Source organism: Aulonocara stuartgranti (assembly GCF_965226115.1).
Source record: "Aulonocara stuartgranti genome assembly, chromosome: 14".
NCBI lineage: Eukaryota > Metazoa > Chordata > Actinopteri > Cichliformes > Cichlidae > Aulonocara > Aulonocara stuartgranti.
The window spans coordinates 35905562-35928890 of NC_138950.1; the positions used below are offsets into that span (position 1 = coordinate 35905562).

At 40.6% G+C, this 23329-nt stretch overlaps 1 protein-coding gene across 9 annotated transcripts in view; it reads left to right on the plus strand.

Moving 5' to 3' along the window:
• Positions 1–641: 641 nt before the first annotated feature.
• fat3a (FAT atypical cadherin 3a) overlaps positions 642–23329 on the plus strand; it is a 179533-nt gene continuing 156845 nt past the window's right edge. For all 9 annotated transcript variants that reach the window (XM_082502087.1, XM_082502088.1, XM_082502091.1 and 6 more), the window contains exon 1: positions 642–1001. The gene's annotated coding sequence lies outside the window, so the exon portion shown is untranslated. The remainder of the gene's footprint in view (positions 1002–23329) is intronic.

A 23329-nucleotide genomic window follows, 5' to 3' on the forward strand; every position in this document is an offset into this window, starting at 1 on the left:
TTTTGCTAAATATGCAGAAATAAATGCACACTTATACAATTTATGGTAAAATGAGCTGCTTTGTATGTATGTTGAAGATGCCTCGTTCTAATGTTTTCTCTGAGGCTGCTGTGCCATTTGGCGCAAAAATGAATATAAAGTTTACAGCATATCTTGTCACTGGAAATTGTTTGCACTGTTTATATATTTATATTATTTACTGTAGGTATTGGTGAAAAAAGCTTTATGTTGTGAAAAACTGAAATTGGAAATTAGAATTATTATGCCTTATTTTGTTGATGTTTTTACATATATTCCTTTTGAAAATACTAAGATTTGTATATTTATTAATTTTTGTTTGTCTGATAGCATTTATTTAAAAAAATAAATTGGACATTTCAAACAGTTACTCACTACTTGAGTAGTCTTTTCACCAAGTACTTTTTTACTCTTACTTGAGTAACTTTTTTTGAGACTACTTTTCACTTTTACTTGAGTAATAATATTTTAAAGTAATGCTACTCTTACTTGAGTACAATTTTTGGATACTCGACCCACCTCTGCTGTCAGCCGAAAATAAAGAGACACCAAAATCAAGCATCTACGGAGGAAGGCAAGATGAACTTGTACCACAGTGATCTGAATGTTTCTACTGATGGAGGAATCCTGAAGTGTAAAGGCCTTCACTCTGCTCAGAATCAGCCAAATGCTGCAAAACGGGTTGCACATGGATAATAAACCAAAGCAAACTGCGAAAGCAAGCTGTTTAGTGACAGCTTTAGCTAAGCTGACTTGACTAAATGGAGCAAAGAATTGGTTAAATCTGTGCATCTCCGGCAGGTTGCGCTCTGCCCGTGCATCTCTGCACACGCCCCGGCCTCGTCGTGAGCGCGCGGCTCGCGGAGCAGCATCAGCAGAGCGGGGGCGCGGATCAGATCGAAGCGGACATTCTGCAGTCATTGTTGGAGGATCGTGCGGAGTTGGACGGACTTTCGTACCGAGGTCTTCTGTAGCGTGGCCGGGTGAGCTCCGCGGGAAACCGCATGTAGCTTAGGGGCTGGTGGGGGGCAAAGGTGCGAAGTGAATGCGGGGGACGGCTCTGGAGAGCCGGTAGTGCATTTTCTTTTCTCCTTACTGAAAACAGGGATGGTGAAGGTGAGATGAGCTCTAGCTGCTGCTTTCGCCGTGTTACAGCGCAGTAGGTGCGCGCTACCTCACGGTATGGAGGGAAAACGGTGGTCGGCGGGCTCCGACCATTAGTGGTCCAGTCTCCGCTGCAGCCGCCATGACTGAACCGCTGTGTAGCTGTCTTTGCTCCACCGGGACTAGCCCAGCTGTGTGGTACTGGTCATGCAACTTTAGCACACACACACACACACACACACACAAAGCAGGCCTCCGTCGCACCTTTATGTGAATGATTTCTGTAATGCTGTCGCCTACAGCAGCGCTCATATCGCCGGAGCTGCAGTGCTCTGGGAGTGGAACGAAGATGATAAAAATAATCGTCGTGTTTCATGATACTGGACGCGCTCGGGAGAAATCCTCGGATGCTTCTTGTGATGTGATGCGATGCAGACGTGCTCTAGTTTCGAGGTTAACATGTGTGTTGCTGCAGACATACAGATGGAAGCAACAACTGGGACTGGTTTTAAGTGTCCCGTGGGCATTGAGGGGAGGTGTGTGAAGAGAAGCTATGTCATCAAGGTTACTAGCGGCCAGTAAGGCCGATCTTAAGGGTGGAGCTGCATTAATGAAAAAGTCTGTAGCTTGCGTGTGCGCTTTTCACCATGTGCACTGGCAGGGGCGGATCTAAAGAAATTTTGCTAGGGCGGCATTGACATCAAATGGGGTGGCAAAATCAAAACCTTTTTTAACCCCCCCCCCCACACACACACACACACACACACACATATGTAGATATTACATATGGTTAAAATGAAGTATACATATTCAGTAAGTATACAGGTTTCATATAAATATAATCTAAACTTAATTTATTTTTTGTAGCCTGCATAATTAAACGTTTCAGTTACATGTGAATTTTAATTTTATGTACTGTATAGTAAATGGCCTGTAAATGGCCTGTATTTGTATAGCGCTTTTCTAGTCCCTAAGGACCCCAAAGCGCTTTACACAACCTGTCATCCACCCATTCACACACACATTCACACACTGGTGATGGCAAGCTACAATGTAGCCACAGCCACCCTGGGGCGCACTGACAGAGGCGAGGTGATATGTAAAAATTTTCCAACTGACAATCGTCAGTCCAATAACCAACAATAGGGGATATATTTGTGCAGACTTTTTGATGGGCGAAGCAATATAATCATGCACGGACTGATTTGCGCAATTACAATGTATAAGTTTTGTTTGGAGGGAATATTTTGCCTTCTTTTCTTGTTTGTTTCAGTATTAATATAGCTACTTTTGGGATTATTTATTTATTTATTTGAGATGCACCAAAGACTTAACAGTAGACTTAACAATACGGCAGAGAATCTGTTTTTTTTTTTTTTTTAATGTTCGCTGGAAGAGGCATTTTGATTTTTAAGTAACTGTTTGTAGAGCAGGGCGATATGGCCAAAAATATTTATCACGATATATATTTGAAAATTTGCAATAACGATATAACTGACGATATAATTGATGCGAGACAAAATACAACTCCACAACATTACTAGCGCAAAAAGACAACCTTCCATTTATTTTCACTTAAACAAGAAACTGGTTTTTATGTACATTAAAGCTTTATAAAAATATAACAGTGCAAATGCAAATTCCTTGCTGAAAGTTTAACCAAAAGGCATTTCCAGTAGAAATGGGCTGACATATCCTGAGCATAACCATGTATAATATCCACTGAAGTTAAAAAGAGGTGCAGTACGTATTTTTCGGACCATAAGGTGCACGGGATTATAAGGCACATTAAGCGAAACAAAGCAGTCAGATAAATCAAACTTTATTAAACTCATTCTTCTTGCTTCCTCCACTTCTGTACCATTGATTCATTAATGTTGAATTCTCTGGCAGCTGCTCTATTCCCATGTTGTTGCAGTATATTAATGACTAACCTCGTATTGTGGATGGATTATCTCAGTTGTTCTCCTGACTGAAGTTTGGTCCGTTTACAGCATCCTGCCATGCGATTGCATTTGTCTCTAACCATGAGGAACCTTAACGTTAACTTTTATAAGTGGAAAAGTGTTAGTGTTCGTCCTCCAGCTTCACTGTTTATGTTATGCTAACATAGCTGTGTCGCAAGCGATCACGTAGCACATCATTATATACCAGCTAGCCCAACTTCAGTAACCCTACAAACGTCACTGCTGTTTAGTTTCCTGTCTTCATTTATGTTGGAAGTGATAACAGAGCTGTACGTTTTAATTTTTTCAGAAATCTCTCAGTCAGAACATGCAATATCATGCTTAGGTAACTCGCGAAACTAGCGAGCTAACTTCCGCTAGCTTCCTGCTAACTTCTAACTCCGTTAAATGTAATAAATTTTGTTTTCATGGATGCCTGGAAGTTAAACTTCATAGTTACACCTGGTAAAGCAGTAATGCTGATCGTTTTATTAAAGATGAAAGAATTTAGACAGTTTTTAACTCTCAGTGATGCTGCAGTGTTCGTTTGACCTGAAGTATACTGAGTTTAGGACCCAGATTACTCCCACATTTAAGAGCATCTTAGTCCGACAAATACGACAATAACGACGGCCGCTTGCATGTTCTGCAAAAAAATGTGCTTTGTCGTGTATCTGACTGACAAACACCAAACCAGTTCCACATCACTGAAGTTGCACCATTTTTACAAACCAATTCTGGTTCATCTGTTTCACTCAACAATTGGCCATGTGCGTATGAAAACAAAGGCACTGCGCATGCGCGTTTTACTCATATTCTATCGCGATATTTCATTTTCCTATCGTTGCCTAACATTATACTGGTACTACCGTGAATGGTATAATATGGCCCAGCCCTAACTGTTTGTTTAATTTTGTATTTGTTGTTTGGTTGAGTGTGTAAGACAAACACCGGAGCTGCCTGTAAACACGGTTATAGTGGAAAAAAGAAGCCAATTTCTCTTTGTTTCCCTCCCCACCATTGTGGGTTTAAAAAAAAGAAGAAGAAAGAAATAAAATGTTTGTTTTTTTCTGAACTAACTTTCTTTCTTTCTGTTATGAGTTTCAGTAAATGAGTCGCTGCATTTTGGTGCACTCTGAGGAGGGTGCATTTGTTCACAGCTGGAAGAGTGTGCTGTTGAAACAGCGGTATTATTTTTTCTGTTGACTGCTTCTGTAAGCTTCAACCAACATTATTAGCAAACGTACTCATGGGGAAATGATAAATAAATGAATCGCTCTTGTAAAAATGATGGGTATAGGCTCACCCTATTGTCAATAGTCAATATATTCGTCTAATCGCCCAACTTTACTGTATAGCCTGTATAATAAATAAATATGTAGCCTAATAAGTATAAAATCCAGAAAGCTACACAATTGAGGTGGTTCATTCACAAACACAAGTCTAAGTTTTTTGTTAGAAAAAAATAAAATTGTTACATGCTTACACTTAAACAAACCTATATGGAAAAGATATATATAAATCTTATAAAGTTTGTATCTGTCTTGTGTGAAACTTGTATGAAAAGCATACAAGAGTGAAAACAGATATAAGATCCCTTGAAAAATTATATAATGAAACTTGTATGTTCTGGATACTTACTAAAACAATGTATGAAAGTAATGAGAAAGTGGCCACTTTCATGAGTAAATCATATAAGTTTTTACTATTTCTTTTCCATATGGGAAATGTCAGAAATTCTGCACTGTCATGAAAAATTTAAACCTAAGTTTTTCATGCTTTGTTGAATTAAACCAGAGATTCCCAAAGTGTGGGGCCCGCCCCCCGGGGCAAAAAAAAAGCAACAAAAAAAAACACGCTTGGAGACTGATGGCATAGTGGACAGGTTTTTGATGGGGCTCCCAGACAAATGCAAAGCAGGAGATGAAGCATCGCCAAATATGTTTCCAAACCAACTTCCTTCCAAGCCAAAGACTAGAAAATATGGTGAAGCATGTCTTCCCTTTGGCTTCACCTGCACAAGTGCCAAGGGAGGTCTCCCCTGCAGAATTGGTTTTCCCTGCATCGGGAGCAGCGCTGGGCTCTCCAAATCACGGACAGACAGTATCCCACATTCTTGATTTTTAGTTCACAAACACTTCTTGTAATGACTAACTTACTCCTGACATTTTGGAGATGTTAGCTCTTTATACAGTAAAGTTACAGTGGGATACAGGGGGCATTATTCTTGTAAAACAAAGGGGGGCCTAGCAAAAAAAGTTAACCCACTTAGTTCCAGATTATAATTGGCCATATTTGACTGCTTTTGATTTTACATTTATATTTCACCTTTAAATGTTTTTTTTTTTGCCTTGTGTGGTATCATTGTTTTCAGCACAATCTTATGTCTGCATGTACAGTTATTTTTTCATTTCATTGTTTTTTTGGGGGGTTTTTTTGTACAACCATTAAAAAAAACTACTAAAACTAAAATGAGAGAACAATCAGCTGTCATAATAAGATGTCCCACAAATTATTTTTGCCAGTAAAAAAAAAAAAAAAAAAGTTTGTCCGCCACAAGGCAGGGGAGAACACCACAGGGATAAACCCTGCAGGCCTGACAACAGGCGTATGATTCCTCCGGTTTTCCACCTGGAGACATTGTTCAGTGGAGATGGTGTCTTCCTTTGTGACGTTCATTAGTACCCTTACTGACACAAAGCAAAACAACAATCACACAACACACTAGCTATGCACTCCACCCTAAACGTTACACATCTCTTTCTCTCTCTCGCCCGCTGGATCTCGCTGCCGTCACTCCCAAATTTTTCACATCATTCCGAAACAATAAAATCCCACATGATGCCACTTTTTTTTATTTGTCGACATGATACATTTTTCCACCAATAGCAATGAGGTGCCTTTTTTTTCTCTACTGTTTAGTATTCAGAAAAAGCATTGCATATATATATATATTAGGGAGAGAGAAAGACTGCTATGTCAGCTTAAATCGGTCATGTGCGTATCTGCACACATCTGCTACTGTGTGTGTGTATGCCAGAAAGATGGAGAGAGTATGAAGGTGCTTCCTCCTCCTCTCACCTTTCATCAGGTAGACAACACCAGCTAGGCATCCACTGTTAATTGGCTCTGCCCTGCCAGAGTCCGTGCAGCTCCTTTTCCACTCCTCCTTTCCCAACAGTTCCTCCCTTCATCATCACCTCTTATCATACTAAACAATTCCTTCTTTACACCCTTGTCCTTTACCTGTTATGCAAGGTCTAATTGGAATACAGTAGCTGCTTTAGACTGCAGTGTGGCAGGTTTAATTATAGCTTTTTGTACATACTAAAAGATATCATCTTGTATGAGATATTTCTCATATTTTATTTGTAGATTTGTTTAAACCTGGTTATTAAGTTTGTGGGAGTGATGCAACTATAAGCCTTTTTGTCTAAACTTTGTCCCATGTGAGTGAATTACTCAGAGTAAACACTAACAGAAAACTGCAATTCAATATTCATATTTAGGACACAAAATACTTAGATTTATGCTGTGGAATGTAACATGATGAGTTCTTCTTTTGAAACGCTTTTTTTTTGGTTTTGTTTTGTTTTTCTATGTGTGCTACAACTTGCCTTGAGGCAACAGTTGCTAAGATTTGGCCCCATTTATAAATTGAATTAAATTGAAAAAAAAAACCCCATACTATATGTATGTTTGAACAACCACGTCTTATACTTACAGAGAATGGTAGGAATAATTTCCTGAAGCACTTTTTATGGTTGAGTCAGTCTGAGGAAGGAGCTCTGCTGCCTCAGAACTGTCTTGTGTAGGAGGTGTCATGAGTTGTCCATGATACAGAGGAAACACAAGTGAACTGAGCTGGAGATGTTTTGTTGTGCCTCTGAGTGGTAATTATCGTGTGTGATGTGGGATTTAAAAATTTAGAGATTTGCCTTTAAAGATGGCAGAAATGTTTAGATTACCTTCGTTTTCCAGGTACTTTTGATGATAATGTGGCATGTGCATATTTCATTACCTAAACCTAAACTTGTTAGATTGGTGCTGATTTAGAGCTGCATCATTTTTGCAATCAAGTGAAACAGGTTTGTAGTCATATTTATTAACAATTCAGCCTCATGACTAACATTTTCCTTTCACAATAAAGCCTAGCAGCTCTGAGCAATTTCTGACAGTGTAACATTGCTGGATGAGGCTGGGCTTCCGATGTTAGACGGGATTTTTTTTTTAGCAGTATACTGATAGATGTTCCAGCCTTGACGTTGTTTCTGTGTTCTTGTGGCTGCATATCAGGACACGGGCTGCATTGCTGCAGATAATATGTGAGAGCACTTTGCAGAGCACTGTAGGACTGGCTGCAGTGGCTGATCCTCCCCACTGAGCACACTGACCTCCACATGGAAGAAAGAGAGGAGGGGGAGGAGAAGATGCAGCTATTCTCTCTATTCTTTTTGTTCTCCTTCTCTCCAAGTGCCTTGCTCCACAGGCTGGCTGCTTGGAAATGGCATTGCTGCAACCCCTCCTCCTTCTTCACTCTCCCCCTGCTTTTCCTGCATCTCTGGGGTCCCAAGAGCTTTGTGAGCGTCTGTTTGAGCCAAATGCCAGCACTCTGCATGCCCTCTCCCCCCTTCCTTCATCTTCCTGCGTGTGTATGAGAGGGAGAGAGTTGGGGGATTTCTTTGGATGCCTTCTTTATCCATGATGGGGGTTGCCTGTTGCTGTGTTCTAGTGCTTCATCCCCAGCGTTTGTGCAATTGGCGTGTGAGTAAGAGAATGTTATTGTTCACAGTTTCACCATAAGCTCTTTTCACACATGTACTGCAGCTCTACTGCATCCCAGTCCTTTGTCTATGACACTGTGCTTAGCACCACAAATTAGTTTAAAAAAAAAAAACAAAAACGAATTTTTTTCCCCATGATCTGATGGGATGCTTACATTTAAACATACACTTCAAATAAACTGAAACATCAAGGAAATCGAGCTAAAAAGTTGGTAATCTATGTACCATCAATATATCTTAACTCAACAACCAGCTGACATATCCTTTGAAACCTGACAGCTAAATTGCCTAGATGTGAGGCTTGTGAGGCTTTCACTGTGAACATATCAGAAATTTTACATCTAAATGTAGGGATGGGTATTGATAAGATTTTCACGATTCCGATTCCATTTTCCATAAATTATTCTGTAGCAATTGTAGGCAGGGACATTACTGGATATTCTTGTGTAAACAAGAATATCCAGTAATGTCCCTGCCTACAATTAAACACATTCACTTACTGAAAATCGGGGGCACCTGCTGTGGCAAATCGGGGGCACCTGCTGTGCAAGCCTTTTACCACAAACTTAGTCACTGCTCGGTGACATTCGTCTATCCTGCCTGAAAGGAGACGCTACCGGTAGACTGCAGCGAGAACTGCCAGCATCTGAGGCAGCCAGACTCTGTCTCTCTCATCATGGTCACCTAAATGCACAGTAATAGCAGGTAGGGCTGCTCAATTAATCGAATTTTAATCACGATTACGATCTGGAATTTCAACGATCATTAAAAATGACTGAGCCGATTATTAGCCCCTCCCTCATTTATCCGCGACACCTTAAAGGCCGGTCCGTGAAAATATTGTCGGGCATAAACCGTCCGTGGCGCAAAAAAGGTTGGAGACCGCTGATTAAGAGGACCCGAGGGAAGCTCGGAAAGCTAAGCAGAAGTTATTTGGAGAGGAGAGTGACTGCTGTTGGTTGAAAAGAGAGGTAAAAAAACTTCAGTGGTGTTGCACACTATTTTATATTATTTTTTAAAGTCATTGTTAACCCTTTAAAGCCGGTCAGAGCAGCACGCTCTGTGTTGTGTAACTATTTTTAAATCCCTGTAGAACCTGAACCGTGTAAGCTAGCGCAATAATTTGTTTTGCATATGAAACCGGAGGAGTTGTACTTACATCTGATGCCATCAGCTTGTCCTCGGTCACGGTTTCCTTCCACATAAAGCTTTGCAAAAATTGCATAAAAAGCGCTTGCAGGAACAAAACCATAATATTCCAGAAACAGGCTTTGCCGATTCGATCAGCTGTCTCCAACCTTTTTTGCGCCAGGACCAGTTTATAAGGTGTCGCGGATAAATGAGGGAGGGGCTAATAATCGGCTCAGTCATTTTTAATGATCGTTGAAAGCCCAGATCGTCATCGTGATTAAAATTCGATTAATTGAGCAGCCCTACTGCCAGGTAAATGACGCTCCGCAACGTGGTGACGTCATTCGGGGCGACTGGAATCGATAAGGGAATCGTTTGCAAAAATGGCAAACAATTCCAAGGAATTGGAACAGTGGGAACCGGTTCTCAACAAGAACCGGGTTTCGATACCCATCCCTATCTAAATGTGTGCGTTTAGTCTAGTAAATAGGTGTCAAACTCTGGCCCGCGGGCCAAATTTGGCCCGCAAAGCCATACCAAGTTACTATTAGAGCTGGCCTACTGGTATTATACAGCTAATATATATATATATAGTTTAGTATTAAGCTTTGCTTGTTCCATATTCAGTTTTTCAGCAAAACTTGTTTGAGTCCATAAGAAAAGATTCATTCTTATATCTGGAGGAAGATTTTTTATTAAATATTAACGTTAGCCCGCGACTTTGTTCCAGTTTTGAATTTTGGCCCACTGTGTATTTGAGTTTGACACCCCTGGTCTAGTATTTGCTTTTTTTAATGCCACGCATATCTAGATGCACCTTGACTGGCTTCAGGTCCTGCCTGTAGCAGTTGCCACACACACCGCAAGCTGGATGCAAAGCCTCCTCATTCATGGCAATTGTGAAACTTACTTCTCAGGACATTAGCTGTATTACCATTATTTATCCACCTTTCTGCTTAATAACCACTTGCTGAATTTCTGTTGCTAGAAATCAGATGAATATGGGCAATTAAATGGTTGTCCGTTTTTTTGAATTTATCATTTCAGTAGAAAGTAAATGCCAGTTCAATTCACTGATGCCCACTAAGCTAGCAACTCTATGGCAGACGTACGTTACTAAGATATGAAATGCATTCTTCTTGCTTCCTCCACTTTTGTACCATTGATTCATTAATGTTGAATTCTCTTGCTGCTGCTCTATTCCCATGTCATACTGCATGACCGATAGAATTTGAAATCTGCTTCATGAGCATGTCTCTTAACAGGTGCCATTTTTGGGTCCTTATACACACGCAATACGGTAATATTATGTTGAAGCACGGTACGTATTAATCTGCAAGGCTCCTGACTATGGTAGCTGTAATGCTCCAACAGTCCGTCAAGCGGTGTGGCTTCATTGCTTACCGAAGTCATACTAAAACATTTTGACAGATTTTTGAGTGCTGTGTAACATAAATCTGTTCACGTTCAGTAAGCACAAATAGAATTCATACATAAGGCACACTTTTGAGGAAATGAAAGGATTTTAAGTGCACCTTATAGTCCGAAAAATACGGTACTGAAAACGTTCTTGTGCTTAAAGTGCTTCGCTGAACTGAAATTTAAACTTAAAATATCTCAAGATATATAAAATAAAAAGAAAGTCAAAATTAAAAGTGCCTCAAAGGCTTTGAACTGAACATCTCAATATCTGATTGGTTTAGACCACAATATGGGCATAATGGCTCCCAGGGCTCAAAAAATTTCAAAATCCCTGGTACCCCTTCGGGCAGGCACTCTTCAGTTTTTGGTAGCCGAAAATAAATTTAAGTAGCCCGAATTTTAAAAAAACAAACAAACAAAAAAAAAGGACAATTTTTTGATTGATGTTTTGTTTCCTTTACAGTATTATTAAGTATAATATTGTAAAGGAAACAAAACAGCAATCAAAAAATAGTTAAAACACAAATTACAAAAACTGTATAAAAATTACAATCATCAACTCAAATATTTGGTTCTAATTGAACAGAAATTTATATGAACTTGTTAGAACTGTGTAGAACATGAATCAGTCTGTGTCAGATCCTGAATTTGAAATTTCCACTGAAATCACGGGTAAGAGGTAAGTGGAACCAAGATCTAGGACATTTGCTTTTTGAAGTTTGCAAAGACTGCTAAATATTGCCAATGGTAGTTCACTCTTTGTAACATAGTATGCTGTTCTAAACAGCTTTTTCAGGACTTCTTGTTGTGCTTGGTTTATTTTTAGTATGTTTTTTGCAATTGGTGTTTGTTCTAGGAAAGATACTGCAGACTGAGCAATAACGCACTTTTGCATTTCTCATGGGTTCTGATGAGGGGTCTTTCTTAAAATTACTGGTCCCAATAACAAAGGCGCTTGTCAACTCAGAAATCGAGGGAAACTCAACACACCCGGCAGAACATTAAATGTTATTATGTTATTTAGCTTACTATATTCCAACCACAGAAATTCTTTTGACCATGAAACCAAAAAAGCTGCGCTTTGTTTTTGCCTCATAGTCTGATTTGTCATAACTTTTCCATTTTGTGGTAGGCTTTTCTTTGACTGTCCCTTCTTCACCCTGACCTGTCTTATTTGGCTCTGCAGAACTAAAATTCCTGCGTAAATCCATCTGCATTTACACACGTACTTACATAACGGTCAGCGATTCTCTGAGCAATTAACCTCTATGACATGTTTAAGCTTGCTGCGGGAGATTTCACTTGTCATGTTTGAATAGTAAGCTAACGATTGATAAGACTATGCCAGAGGAATTAGTGCGCAATTAATCTGTCATTCACCAATCAGTACTGCTGATCTCTATACACAGTTCGTGCAATCGCAAAGTGAAAGTGAAAGCAAAAAACAAGCCCAAATTCAAACGCCATTTCAAATGTCACATATTGACAGTGGTTCATCGATGCCAATGACATAATTACCCAGCTACATTTGCGAAAGAATGCAAAAGCATTGACATATATTTTTCCTTCCTACGATAGCTTGATGGGCAGGACTGAGATGGATTTTTGTAGCCCGACTGGAAAAATCGCTAGCCCGACGTCCCGGGCGATTTTGTGAGCCCTGGTGTCTGTTGTTAACCACACAGAGATTTTAAGAATTGCAGTCTTTTTTGTTTGTTTGTTTGTTTTTTCACTCGAATGGCTGGTCGCAGCGGTGCAGCCTAGGATCTGTTTTGGCGGAACATTGGCAGAATATGCAGGTGTCACCATGCACTATTGGATTATTGTGGGGAAGCCTTCCTTCGTCATTTCCCTTTTCTGCCAACTGTGCAGAGACACTTGCATGACACAGAAATCAATCGAACAGCAGCAGCACGGAGTCGGTGCTGCGGCGCTTCAGCAGCACAGTTAGGCCATGATAGGGCATAATGTTGTCTGCTGTTGGCCACACATAGACTTTCAGAGTTGCATAGACTTTCTTTCTTTCACTCGAACGGCTGGTCGCACTGGTGCGACCTAGGATTTTTTTTAGTCGCACCATTGAGAAATTAGGTCGTATTTGGGACCAAATTGGGGAGTTAGTCAGTAGGGGAACAATTGTAATGGTTGTAATGGCTCAATGTGGGGAAAAGTATCATAACTCATAATAATTTCTATTTAGAGCCCCAGGAGATTTTCGTAGTGTACAGGTTGTGATCAGTTGATCTGCTGCTGTTTGTGGATTTCAGAATTTAACAAGATGTAAGGGGGTGTTTAATGAGTTCTCCTGCCTGATTTTCATCCTCAACACTGACAGTACACTGTGTATGTCTTTATATTAGACAGTACACAGCAAATCCAGCATGTCCAAATTAACACTGTCAGATTTGATTTCAACACCATTAAAGTGTCTATATGGGTCCACACCAGAGAGTGTTAATTTAACTCTTTTTGGAGAGTTGGTACGTTAACTGTCTGGAGTTGATAATTTAACACTTACTAATGCTAACTAGGTGTTAAGAGTTTATATATTAACTCTCAAACAATATTTTAGTTTAACTACGTAAGAGTTATCTTCTAATTAATTCTAAAAAGCGGGAATTTTACTGTTCTGAACTTTTAGAAATTTCTTTTGGAAATAAACATTTACTAAAAAGACGCAATGTTTTTTTTTTAAATAAACATTTATTCTGAACTGTGCACCACAATTTCAAAACATTTTCTTAAAGATGTAACAGTGTACATGTTCTCACTTTCATTAGAATTTTGTTTATCAAAAGGTCTGACATAGATGAGCTGGTAAATGCAAATAACTGCATTCTCATCACTTATTTCTTCAATACAATATGCATGTCCTTCATTCATCCCTTTGTGGAACTTCAACGCACTTCTGCTCTCCCCCATATTCCATCTTCACAAGCATATCCTATGTGGAGATTGAATAAAAATTAGTTGACACTAATTAATGGCACAAATAATCCAGTAAACAATTGCAGCACAGTAAAAAAAAAGAAATCCTTTTTGAGCCATTACTTGTGTAAAGTATTTTCCCAAAAGACAAGGACACAGGCAGCAGGTAATACTGAACTAAATGTAAAACCTCAACCTTTTTCATTTTTACCTAAACCGTGTGCACAAAACTCTGGAGGGATCTAAATCCTAATGTAGAACCCAGTGAGGACATCTGCTACTGCTGTTTGCTCGTTTTTTTTTATTTTTTTTATGGGAGTTCATTTTCAGGCTTCAAATAGCACCATTATACCAACATTTCACATTCTAGACATTGTTTTAGGTGTATTTGACCAAAAATGTGACTGAAAATTCACATGCAAGCTTTTTTTCAAGGCTGTGGTATTTGCCTGCAAACAATACCTTTCAGCTAGCTAAAACAGAATATTATGCTATCACCGAGCAACATGGCTAATGCCTTTCATACAGCTTTGTCTCAACTCCAAAGAGCCACAGAAGTAAAAGCTAATAATAATAATAATTGAAACAATCTTTGAAAAAATGACTTACCAAGCATTGCAAACAACTCAAATATGTAGAGCAAAATGTTCTGAAACGGCTTCACTTCAGCTTCGATTGGAGCCTATGGTGCTGGGGGCGGAGTCTGTAAATTTACTCTATTGGTGTCATAGCCCCTGTAGGAGTTCAGAGTTAAGAGGTCAAGAGTTAATGTTTCCATTGTAACACCTCCAGATTTGACATAGAAACACTCATTTTTAACACTCGATTTTAACTACTATCATTTTACACCTCAGAGTTACATTAAAAGAATGTGACTCTACTTAGAGTAAAATTAACTCTACTTTTGCAAGAAGACTACTAACACCAAAACATTTAACACTTTTGAATTTGCTTTGTACAGTGGTCCCCGCCATAACGTGGCTCACCTTTCGCAGTCTCGCTCTTTCGCAGATTTTTTTTGTGCAATTTTCCTTGGGTTTTTTTTGTTTGTTTTTTTATAGCGCATTGTGTTCTGTGTCTTGATTGGCTGTAGACCACAGTACAGAGTGCGTTCAGCTTGTCAAATTTACTTAAATATTCAATCGCTCGCTAGCAATGTGACTCTGAAGTTCTTAGTTTTTAATAGGGATGTGCGGATCAATACTGAAATATCAATTCCTCTGATACCAGTCATTTATGTTCTAGAATCGATTCTCACATTAAAATATCAATACTTTAGTAATTTAGGCTAAATTTGTAGTTTATCATTAACAGGAACACAGTGGAAAGAACTTATTTCATTCGGATTGTCTACATTGGAAGGAACTACTCTCTCTTCTGCCTTTCATAGTCATGTGCGAAATACAGCTGTATAAATGTGTCGCTGCCCCTTGGCGTGCACACTCACAACAATGGCTGAGCGTAATTGGAGTTATGTGTGGACGTATTTTACATCCACAAACAGCTGAGACGTGGTTTGCGATACATGTGGCAAGAAAGTGAGGTGTTGTGGCACCACCACAAATTTGTCAAACACCTCAGAGTAAATCGTATTACAGAATATGACGAGTGTATGTTGAGGCGAACTGAAGAGGAGTGGACAGGGACAGGTGCTGCTAGGGCGAGACAGACGTCTCTCACGGAGTCCTTTAGTGCTGCAGGCAGGCAAGGTGTTCAAATAGTGCACAATTCAGCTTTTTTATTTCTATATGATGAATTCTGTATTATTAAGTGATAAGAACAAGTAATCATTATGACGCTATAATTTGAGATACAATAAATAAAATACGTTTTTATACAAAGTATCGGCATCGGATCAGTATCGTAGATGCCACCCTGAATTTTACTTGGTATCGGATCTTTATTGCCTAAAGAAGGGCATCAAAAAAGCCAAACACCATTACAAAAAGAAGGTAGAAGAACACTTCTCCAACTCCAACCCCCGACGCATGTGGCAAGGACTCCAGACCATTACAGACTACAGGACCACCAAACCCTCCCCCGCATCCTCTGATGTCTCCTTCCTCAATGAGCTCAACAACTTTTATGTTCGTTTTGAGCGAGGGAATCCCACAACCGTAACTGAAGCAGACGTGACGCCAGACCACCAACCTCTGACTCTCTCCCCCACCGATGTAGGAGCGGTGCTGAGCAGGATCAATGTCCACAAGGCTGCAGGTCCTGATGGCATCCCCGGGCGTGTTCTCAGAGCATGTTCTGGGGAGCTTGCAGGAGTGCTCACAGACATATTCAATCTGTCCTTGGCCCACGCTGTGGTACCGGCCTGCTTCAAATCCACCTCCATCGTCCCGATACCCAAAAACTCCAACCCATCTTGCCTCAATGACTACCGCCCAGTAGCACTCACCCCCGTCATCACTAAGTGCTTAGAGCAGCTGGTCCTAGCACACTTCAAATCCTGTCTCCCCCCCACCCTGGAACCCCACCAATTCAGAACAGGAGCACAGAGGATGCAGTCTCCATCGAACTGCACTCTGTCCTCTCACACCTAGACAACAACAACACCTACGCCAGAATGCTGTTTATAGACTTCAGTTCAGCATTCAATACAATCCACCCCTCACAACTCATCAGGAAACTGACAGACCTGGGCATCAGTTCCCTCATCTGCAAATGGTTACTGGACTTCCTGACCAACCGCCCCCAACATGTCCGGCTGGATAACCACTGCTCATCTACCATCACAATGAACCCCGGTGTACCACAAGGCTGTGTGATGAGCCCTTTCCTCTACTCCCTCTTCACCCACGACTGCAGACCTGCTGATGGTTCCAACACCATCATTAAGTTTTCAGATGACACCACGGTGATTGGCCTCATCAGGGACAACGATGAGGCCGCCTACAGGGAGGAGGTGGATTGTCTGGCTGAGTGGTGCGACAGAAACAACCTGCTGCTTAACACCGAGAAGACCAAGGAGCTCATCGTGGACTACAGGAGGAATGCTGACCCACATCCACCCATCCACATTAAGGGGACGGCTGTGGAGCGTGTGAGCAGCTTCAAGTTCCTGGGAGTCCACATCCCCGAGGATCTCACCTGGACGACCAACTGCTCCAAGCTGGTCAGGAAGGCTCACCAGCGCCTCTTCTTCTTGAGGACTCTGAGGAAGAACCACCTGTCCTCAGACATCCTGGTGAACTTCTATCGTTGCACCATCGAGAGCATCCTGACCAACTGTATAACAGTCTGGTACGAGAACTGCTCTGCCTCGGACCGGAAGGCGTTGCAGAGGGTCGTGAAAACTGCCCAGCGCATCACCGGAGCACCACTTCCTGCCATGAAAGACATCTACAGGAAGCGGTGTCTGAAAAGGGCTGGGAAAATCATCAAAGACCCCAGTCACCCATCACATGGACTCTTCACCCTCCTGCCCTCTGGGAGGCGCTACAGGAGCCTCCGGACTAAGACCACCAGGTACCGGAACAGCTTCTTCCCCACAGCCGTCAGACTCCTGAACTCTGCCTCCTGACATCTGACCCACGTTAACACATGGACTGAACATACACACACCCACAATGGACAACTGTACCCTCAAACACACAATAATAACATGGACTGAACCACCACTCACAACCACTAGCACTTTATATAGCCTCTGTAGGAATTATATCTCACTTATCTTAACTGCACTACTGTATAGCTCTGTGTAAATAGTCATTCTGTACATTTGATAATTTTTAATCCTACAACTGTTTACAACTTGCATAGTTCCCATTTCTGTATAACTGTATATCTCAGATTTCTTTAAAGTTATTTATTTCATATTCTGTATAGTTTTTAATATTTATATCCTGTTCATAGCCTGTACATACAGTAAAGCGCTATATAAATACAGGCCATTTACCAGGCCATTTACATAGCTTGTACTCACTACAGCCTGTACATACTTATAGTTATAGAATATTCACAACATACTTCATATCGTGTACATTATAACATACCATAATAGACCCATTTCTGTAATATACTCACATATCTATATTATTGCTAATATATATTGTAATATATCTACTGTATATCACTAAAGCACTTCTGGATGGATGCAAACTGCATTTCGTTGCCCTGTACCTGTGCATGTGCAATGACAATAAAGTTGAATTCTATTCTATTCTATCGAATAGGAAATCAGTGGTATCGCACATCACTAGTTTTTAAGTTGAATCCCCAACAAACACAACAATGTCGACGAAACGTTTTGCACCGTTGTACCTTTGGTTTCATTCTATAATACTGGACTTATTTTTCTACGAAGGCTTGAACGTGAAAGTGTTTAAACAAGAGAAAAGTGTGAAAATCTTCTGGCCTGTCTGAGAAAAGTGTATAAAGTGTGTAGTGAGGGGTTTTACAGCCTTAAAACATCTGTAATAATTGTTGGCTGCAGTTGGCTATTTCACCTATCGCGGGTTATTTTTAGAACGTAACTACGATGACAAACGAGGGACCACTCTATACAGTTTGTATGAAGGTGGAATTCATTCAATGGATCTAAGCATTATCAGCTAAAAATCATATGAATCTCTGTTACAATTGATGTAACCTCTGACCTTGAAACCACAGCCACTGCACTAGTCACACACAATCTAACCTGTTTATCCTGCATTAACCTGCAGAGTATTTTTATGCAGCCTTTAAATAAAGATCCGTAATCTAAGTGATCTAAGCGAACTGAGTTAGTTTACCTCAGTTTATTTTGCAGCATGTTTCACAATATGAAAAGACATAATGTCACACGTACAGACCTAATATCTAATTTAGAAACATGAGGAGTTACATTTAAGCTTTAAACGTCCAGTTTATCAAATACCACTGAGCAGTCCTTACCTTTAAATCTAACCGCTCGTCTTGCTCTCCGTCTTTCTTATCTTTCTCTATCTCTGAGTGAAGTTAGCTCTCTTTCTTTTCTTTCCCTGTAAAATACAGCAGCTGGGCCAACACATTGTGTGACAAACTGCGCACAAAATTTGGCACACATCATCTCTTTTTATGCAGCATCCTCTGGTGATTAACACATGAACAGGATTACCATTTATGCCTTACTGTTTAGGCTAAAATTGGTGTAATGTTTGGAAGCTCACAGTGAAAAAACAATAACTTAACCCAAATGCGTTAAAGTAAAAGTAACAAGCTCATTGTGAAAATGTAGGAGTAGAAAGTACAGGTCACGGTGGTTAGCACTGTTGCCGCACAGTTGTTGTTTACAGTGGGGCAAAAAAGTATTTAGTCAGCCACCGATTGTGCAAGTTCCCCCACCTAAAATGATGACAGAGGTCAGTAATTTGCACCAGAGGTACACTTCAACTGTGAGAGACAGAATGTGAAAAAAAAAATTCATGAATCCACATGGTAGGATTTGTAAAGAATTTATTCGTAAATCAGGGTGGAAAATAAGTATTTGGTCAATAACAAAAATACAACTCAATACTTTGTAACATAACCTTTGTTGGCAATAACAGAGGTCAAACGTTTACTATAGGTCTTTACCAGGTTTGCACACACAGTAGCTGGTATTTTGGCCCATTCCTCCATGCAGATCTTCTCGAGAGCAGTGATGTTTTGGGGCTGTCGCCGAGCAACACAGACTTTCAACTCCCGCCACAGATTTTCTATGGGGTTGAGGTCTGGAGACTGGCTAGGCCACTCCAGGACTTTCAAATGCTTCTTACGGAGCCACGTCTGGCACTGCGGGATTTGATTCCCTGCCGTTGTAGTGTGTTACTGATGGTGACCTTTGTTACTTTGGTCCCAGCTCTCTGCAGGTCATTCACCAGGTCCCCCCGTGTGGTTCTGGGATCTTTGCTCACCGTTCTCATGATCATTTTGACCCCACGGGATGAGATCTTGCGTGGAGCTCCAGATCGAGGGAGATTATCAGTGGTCTTGTATGTCTTCCATTTTCCGATGATTGCTCCCACAGTTGATTTTTTCACACCAAGCTGCTTGCCTATTGTAGATTCACTCTTCCCAGTCTGGTGCAGGTCTACAATACTTTTCCTGGTGTCCTTCGAAAGCTCTTTGGTCTTGGCCATGGCGGAGTTTGGAGTCTGACTGTTTGAGGCTGTGGACAGGTGTCTTTTATACAGATGATGAGTTCAAACAGGTGCCATTCATACAGGTAACGAGTGGGGGACAGAAAAGCTTCTTACAGAAGACCTTACAGGTCTGTGAGACCCAGAGATTTTCCTTGTTTGAGGTGACCAAATACTTATTTTCCACCCTAATTTACGAATAAATTCTTTACAAATCCTACCATGTGAATTCATGGATTTTTTTTTCACATTCTGTCTCTCACAGTTGAAGTGTACCTCTGGTGCAAATTACTGACCTCTGTCATCATTTTAAGTGGGGGAACTTGCACAATCGGTGGCTGACTAAATACTTTTTTGCCCCACTGTATATGTTGTTGTTTCTGTGGCTGTGGCTGTATAAAGCTGCTGCTTTTTAAAAATCCAACACCAAGTTTTTAGATCCAGTTTTTACAAAAACTTAAATCAGAGTGAAAATTGTCTGTGGAAATTTTAAAAATATTGTTTTAATTAACCAGTGTGAGATACATGAATTTGCAAAAGTCTCTTTTTCTAATTGTAGCATTGTACTGAACATTCAGACTGCAGCTTTAGTGGGCACTGTCCGTTGATTCCACTTGTCTGCACTGGTCACATCTAATTAAAGCTAGTTCACTGAGTATCCTTACAACAGGCTGTTGTCAGGTTTGGTTGGTCTCTGCAGACATATATTGTTCCTGAGGGTAGAGCCTCTATTTTTTGTAACACCACTTTTCACTGTTTCAGTGTTACATTTTATCTCCACTAGACTGCATAGGAGCAATTTCAGGACTCTATTCTCCAGTTAAAATTGAAATAATATTATTTCTAACTATTAAATTCACAATTTTTTCCACCCAGGACCTTCAGTATTTAAATGCTGTTACAGTGGCATCAAATTATTGCATTACATATATTTTACCCTTCTGAGGATGGTTCTTTTGCTGTGGAAATAGTTAAATATTTGAAAAGAAATAATTAAATAAATACATAAAAAAATATTGAAAACCTTGGATACTGCTAAAGAACTTGACTCACCATTGACTGTTGGAGAAATCATTGTTGCCATGAGAATAAATCTCGCAGTTCGGGCAGATTCCCTGTTGAATTCTTTAAAAGAAATCCAGGACAAACTGTCCCCATTACTGCTTGTGGTATATAAGGAATCATTGCATCATGGCACTCTACCCTACTCTAATGCAAGCCTCAGTAGATCTCATCTTAAAAAAAAAGATAGGAGCTGCAAAGATTTGAATCCTTACAGACCTCTTCTTAATAAATGTGGATGCTAAGATCCTTGCTAAAGCTTTCCCACATTGTCTGCAAAATATTATACCAACTGTTGTTTCATAGGAGCAAACTGGATTTGTTAAGGGAAGGCAACGATTTAAAAAAAAATCTATTTTCATTCACTACATCTGGTCATTACATACAAATACCCTTGTACTGGGCCACACTCAGAAGGTGTGGAGCATTATTAGGAGGATATTAAATTTTTTTTTAAAATTCTTTTTAAAATAAAAAAAACAGTTAAAATGGCACAACAAACACAATATGAAAACATTTTCACATGCACATCAACTGTTTCTGAGAAACTCTTAAACTAAACAGCATAATGGAATTTTAATATAATGGGTTAGGGTTATGTTAGCACTGCTCATAGTGATTTAAAAAAAAAATTGAACAGCAAGTAGCTTTTCTTGGGACTGAATAAGTGGGCAGTTGACCTAATTCTACTTCCTACTGTTGATGATTGGGCCCTTGATTAATATTTATTGAAGTGGCTTATGGACAGGGATTAAAATAGGCTGGAACAGCATTCCAGCACTTTCCGTTAATGAGCAATTAAACCAGAACAGAAGTGCGCATAAAGAGAGTATCAAAAAGGAAAGTCTTAAAGGTAGAGAGGGTGTCTCCCGAATCTAAACTGGGAGCTGGTTCCACAGAAGAGGCCCTGAAAGCTGAAGGTTTTGCCTCCCATACTACTGCTACTTTTAAACACTCTATTCGAGCGCTTGTATGTGAGGAGCAGGATTTTATATTCAATTCTGAGTTTCAAAGGGAAGCCAGTATAGGAGAAATATGCTTTCTCTTTCTAGTCCCCGTGAGTACTCTTGCTCTTATTGATCAACTGAAGGCTTTTCAGAGATTTTAGGACATCCTGATAATAACGAATTGCAATAGTCCAACCTGGTAGGAATAAATGTTAGGCAATGATAAGAAAATGAAATATTGCGATAGAATATGGGCAAAACTTGCATGCACAGTGCCTTTGTTTTCATACACACATGGCGGAAAAAGCATGGCGGCGACGGAGAATGAGAAGGGCGAAAGCGGATCGTTGAATGAAACAGATGAAACAGAATTGGTGCAAAAACTGTGCAACTTCAGTGGTGTGGAACTGATTTGGCTTTCGTCCGTCAGATACACACCAAAGCACATTTTCTGGTAGAGCATGCAAGCGGCTGTCGTTATTACCGAAACGATTTTATGTGGTACATGGCACTCAAAAATCCTTCAAAAAATGTTTTAGTACGATTTTGCTACGTCTAGCAGAGGCCCCACTCCGTGAGATCTTCAACGCACACCTCCGGCAGAGCTTCAACAGCATTCCGAGGGAGACTGGGGACATTGAGTCCGAATGGACCATGTTCAGCGTTTCCATTGCCGAAGCTGCTGCATTTAGCTGCGGCCGCAAGGTGGTTGGTGCCTGCCGTGGTGGTAATCCCCGAACCAAATGGTGGACACCAGAGGTGAAGGGAGCCACCAGGCTGAAGAAGGAGTCCTATCGGGCTTGGTTAACCTGTGGGACTCCGGAGGCAGCTGACAGGTATCGACAGGCCAAGCGGAATGCGGCTCGGGCAGTGGCTGAAGCAAAAACTCGGGTGTGGGAGGAGTTCGGAGAGGCCATGGAAAAAGACTTTCGGACTGCCTCGAAGAGATTCTGGCAAACCGTCAGGCGTCTCAGGAGGGGAAAGCGGTGCTCTACCTGCTGGCGGAAAATCACAACTGTGTGATCTCTACATAAGAATGGTAGGCTATCAGATGAGAGCTTGTAATTCAATTGAATTCTGTTCAATTTTATTTATACAGCACCAAAACACAACAGCAGTCGCCTCAAGGGGCTTTATATTGTACGGTAGATTGTACAATAATAGATACAGGGAACAACCCAACAATCATATGACCCCCTATGAGCAAGCACTTTGGTGACAGTGGGAAGGAAAAACTTCCTTTTAACAGGAAGAAACCTCCAGCAGAACCTGCTCAGGGAGGGGCGGCCATCTGCTGCTACCAGTTGGGGTGAGAGAAGGAAAACATGATAAAGACATGCTGTGGAAGAGAGACAGAGATTAACAACAGGTATGATTCAATGCAGAGATGTCTATTAACACATAGTGAGTGAGAAAGGTGACTGGAGAGGAAAAACTCAATGCATCATGGGAATCCCCCGGCAGCCTACATCTATTGCAGCACAACTAAGGGAGGATACGGGGTCACCTGGTCCAACCCTAACTATATGCTTTACCAAAAAGGAAAGTTTTAAGCCTAATCTTAAAATTAGAGATAGTGTCTGTCTCCCGAATCCAAACTGGAAGCTGGTTCCACAGACAAGGGGCCTGAAAACTGAAGGCTCTGCCTCCCATTCTACTTTTAAATACTCTAGGAACAACAAGTAAGTCTGCAGTGTGAGAGCGAAGTGCTCTAATAGGGTGATATGGTACTACAAGGTCATTAAGATAAGATGGGGCCTGATTATTTAAGACCTTGTATGTGAGGATCAGGATTTTGAATTCAATTCTAGATTTAACAGGAAGCCAATGAAGTGAAGCCAATAGAGGAGAAATATGCTCTCTCTTTCTAGTCCCTGTCAGTACTCTTGCTGCAGCAT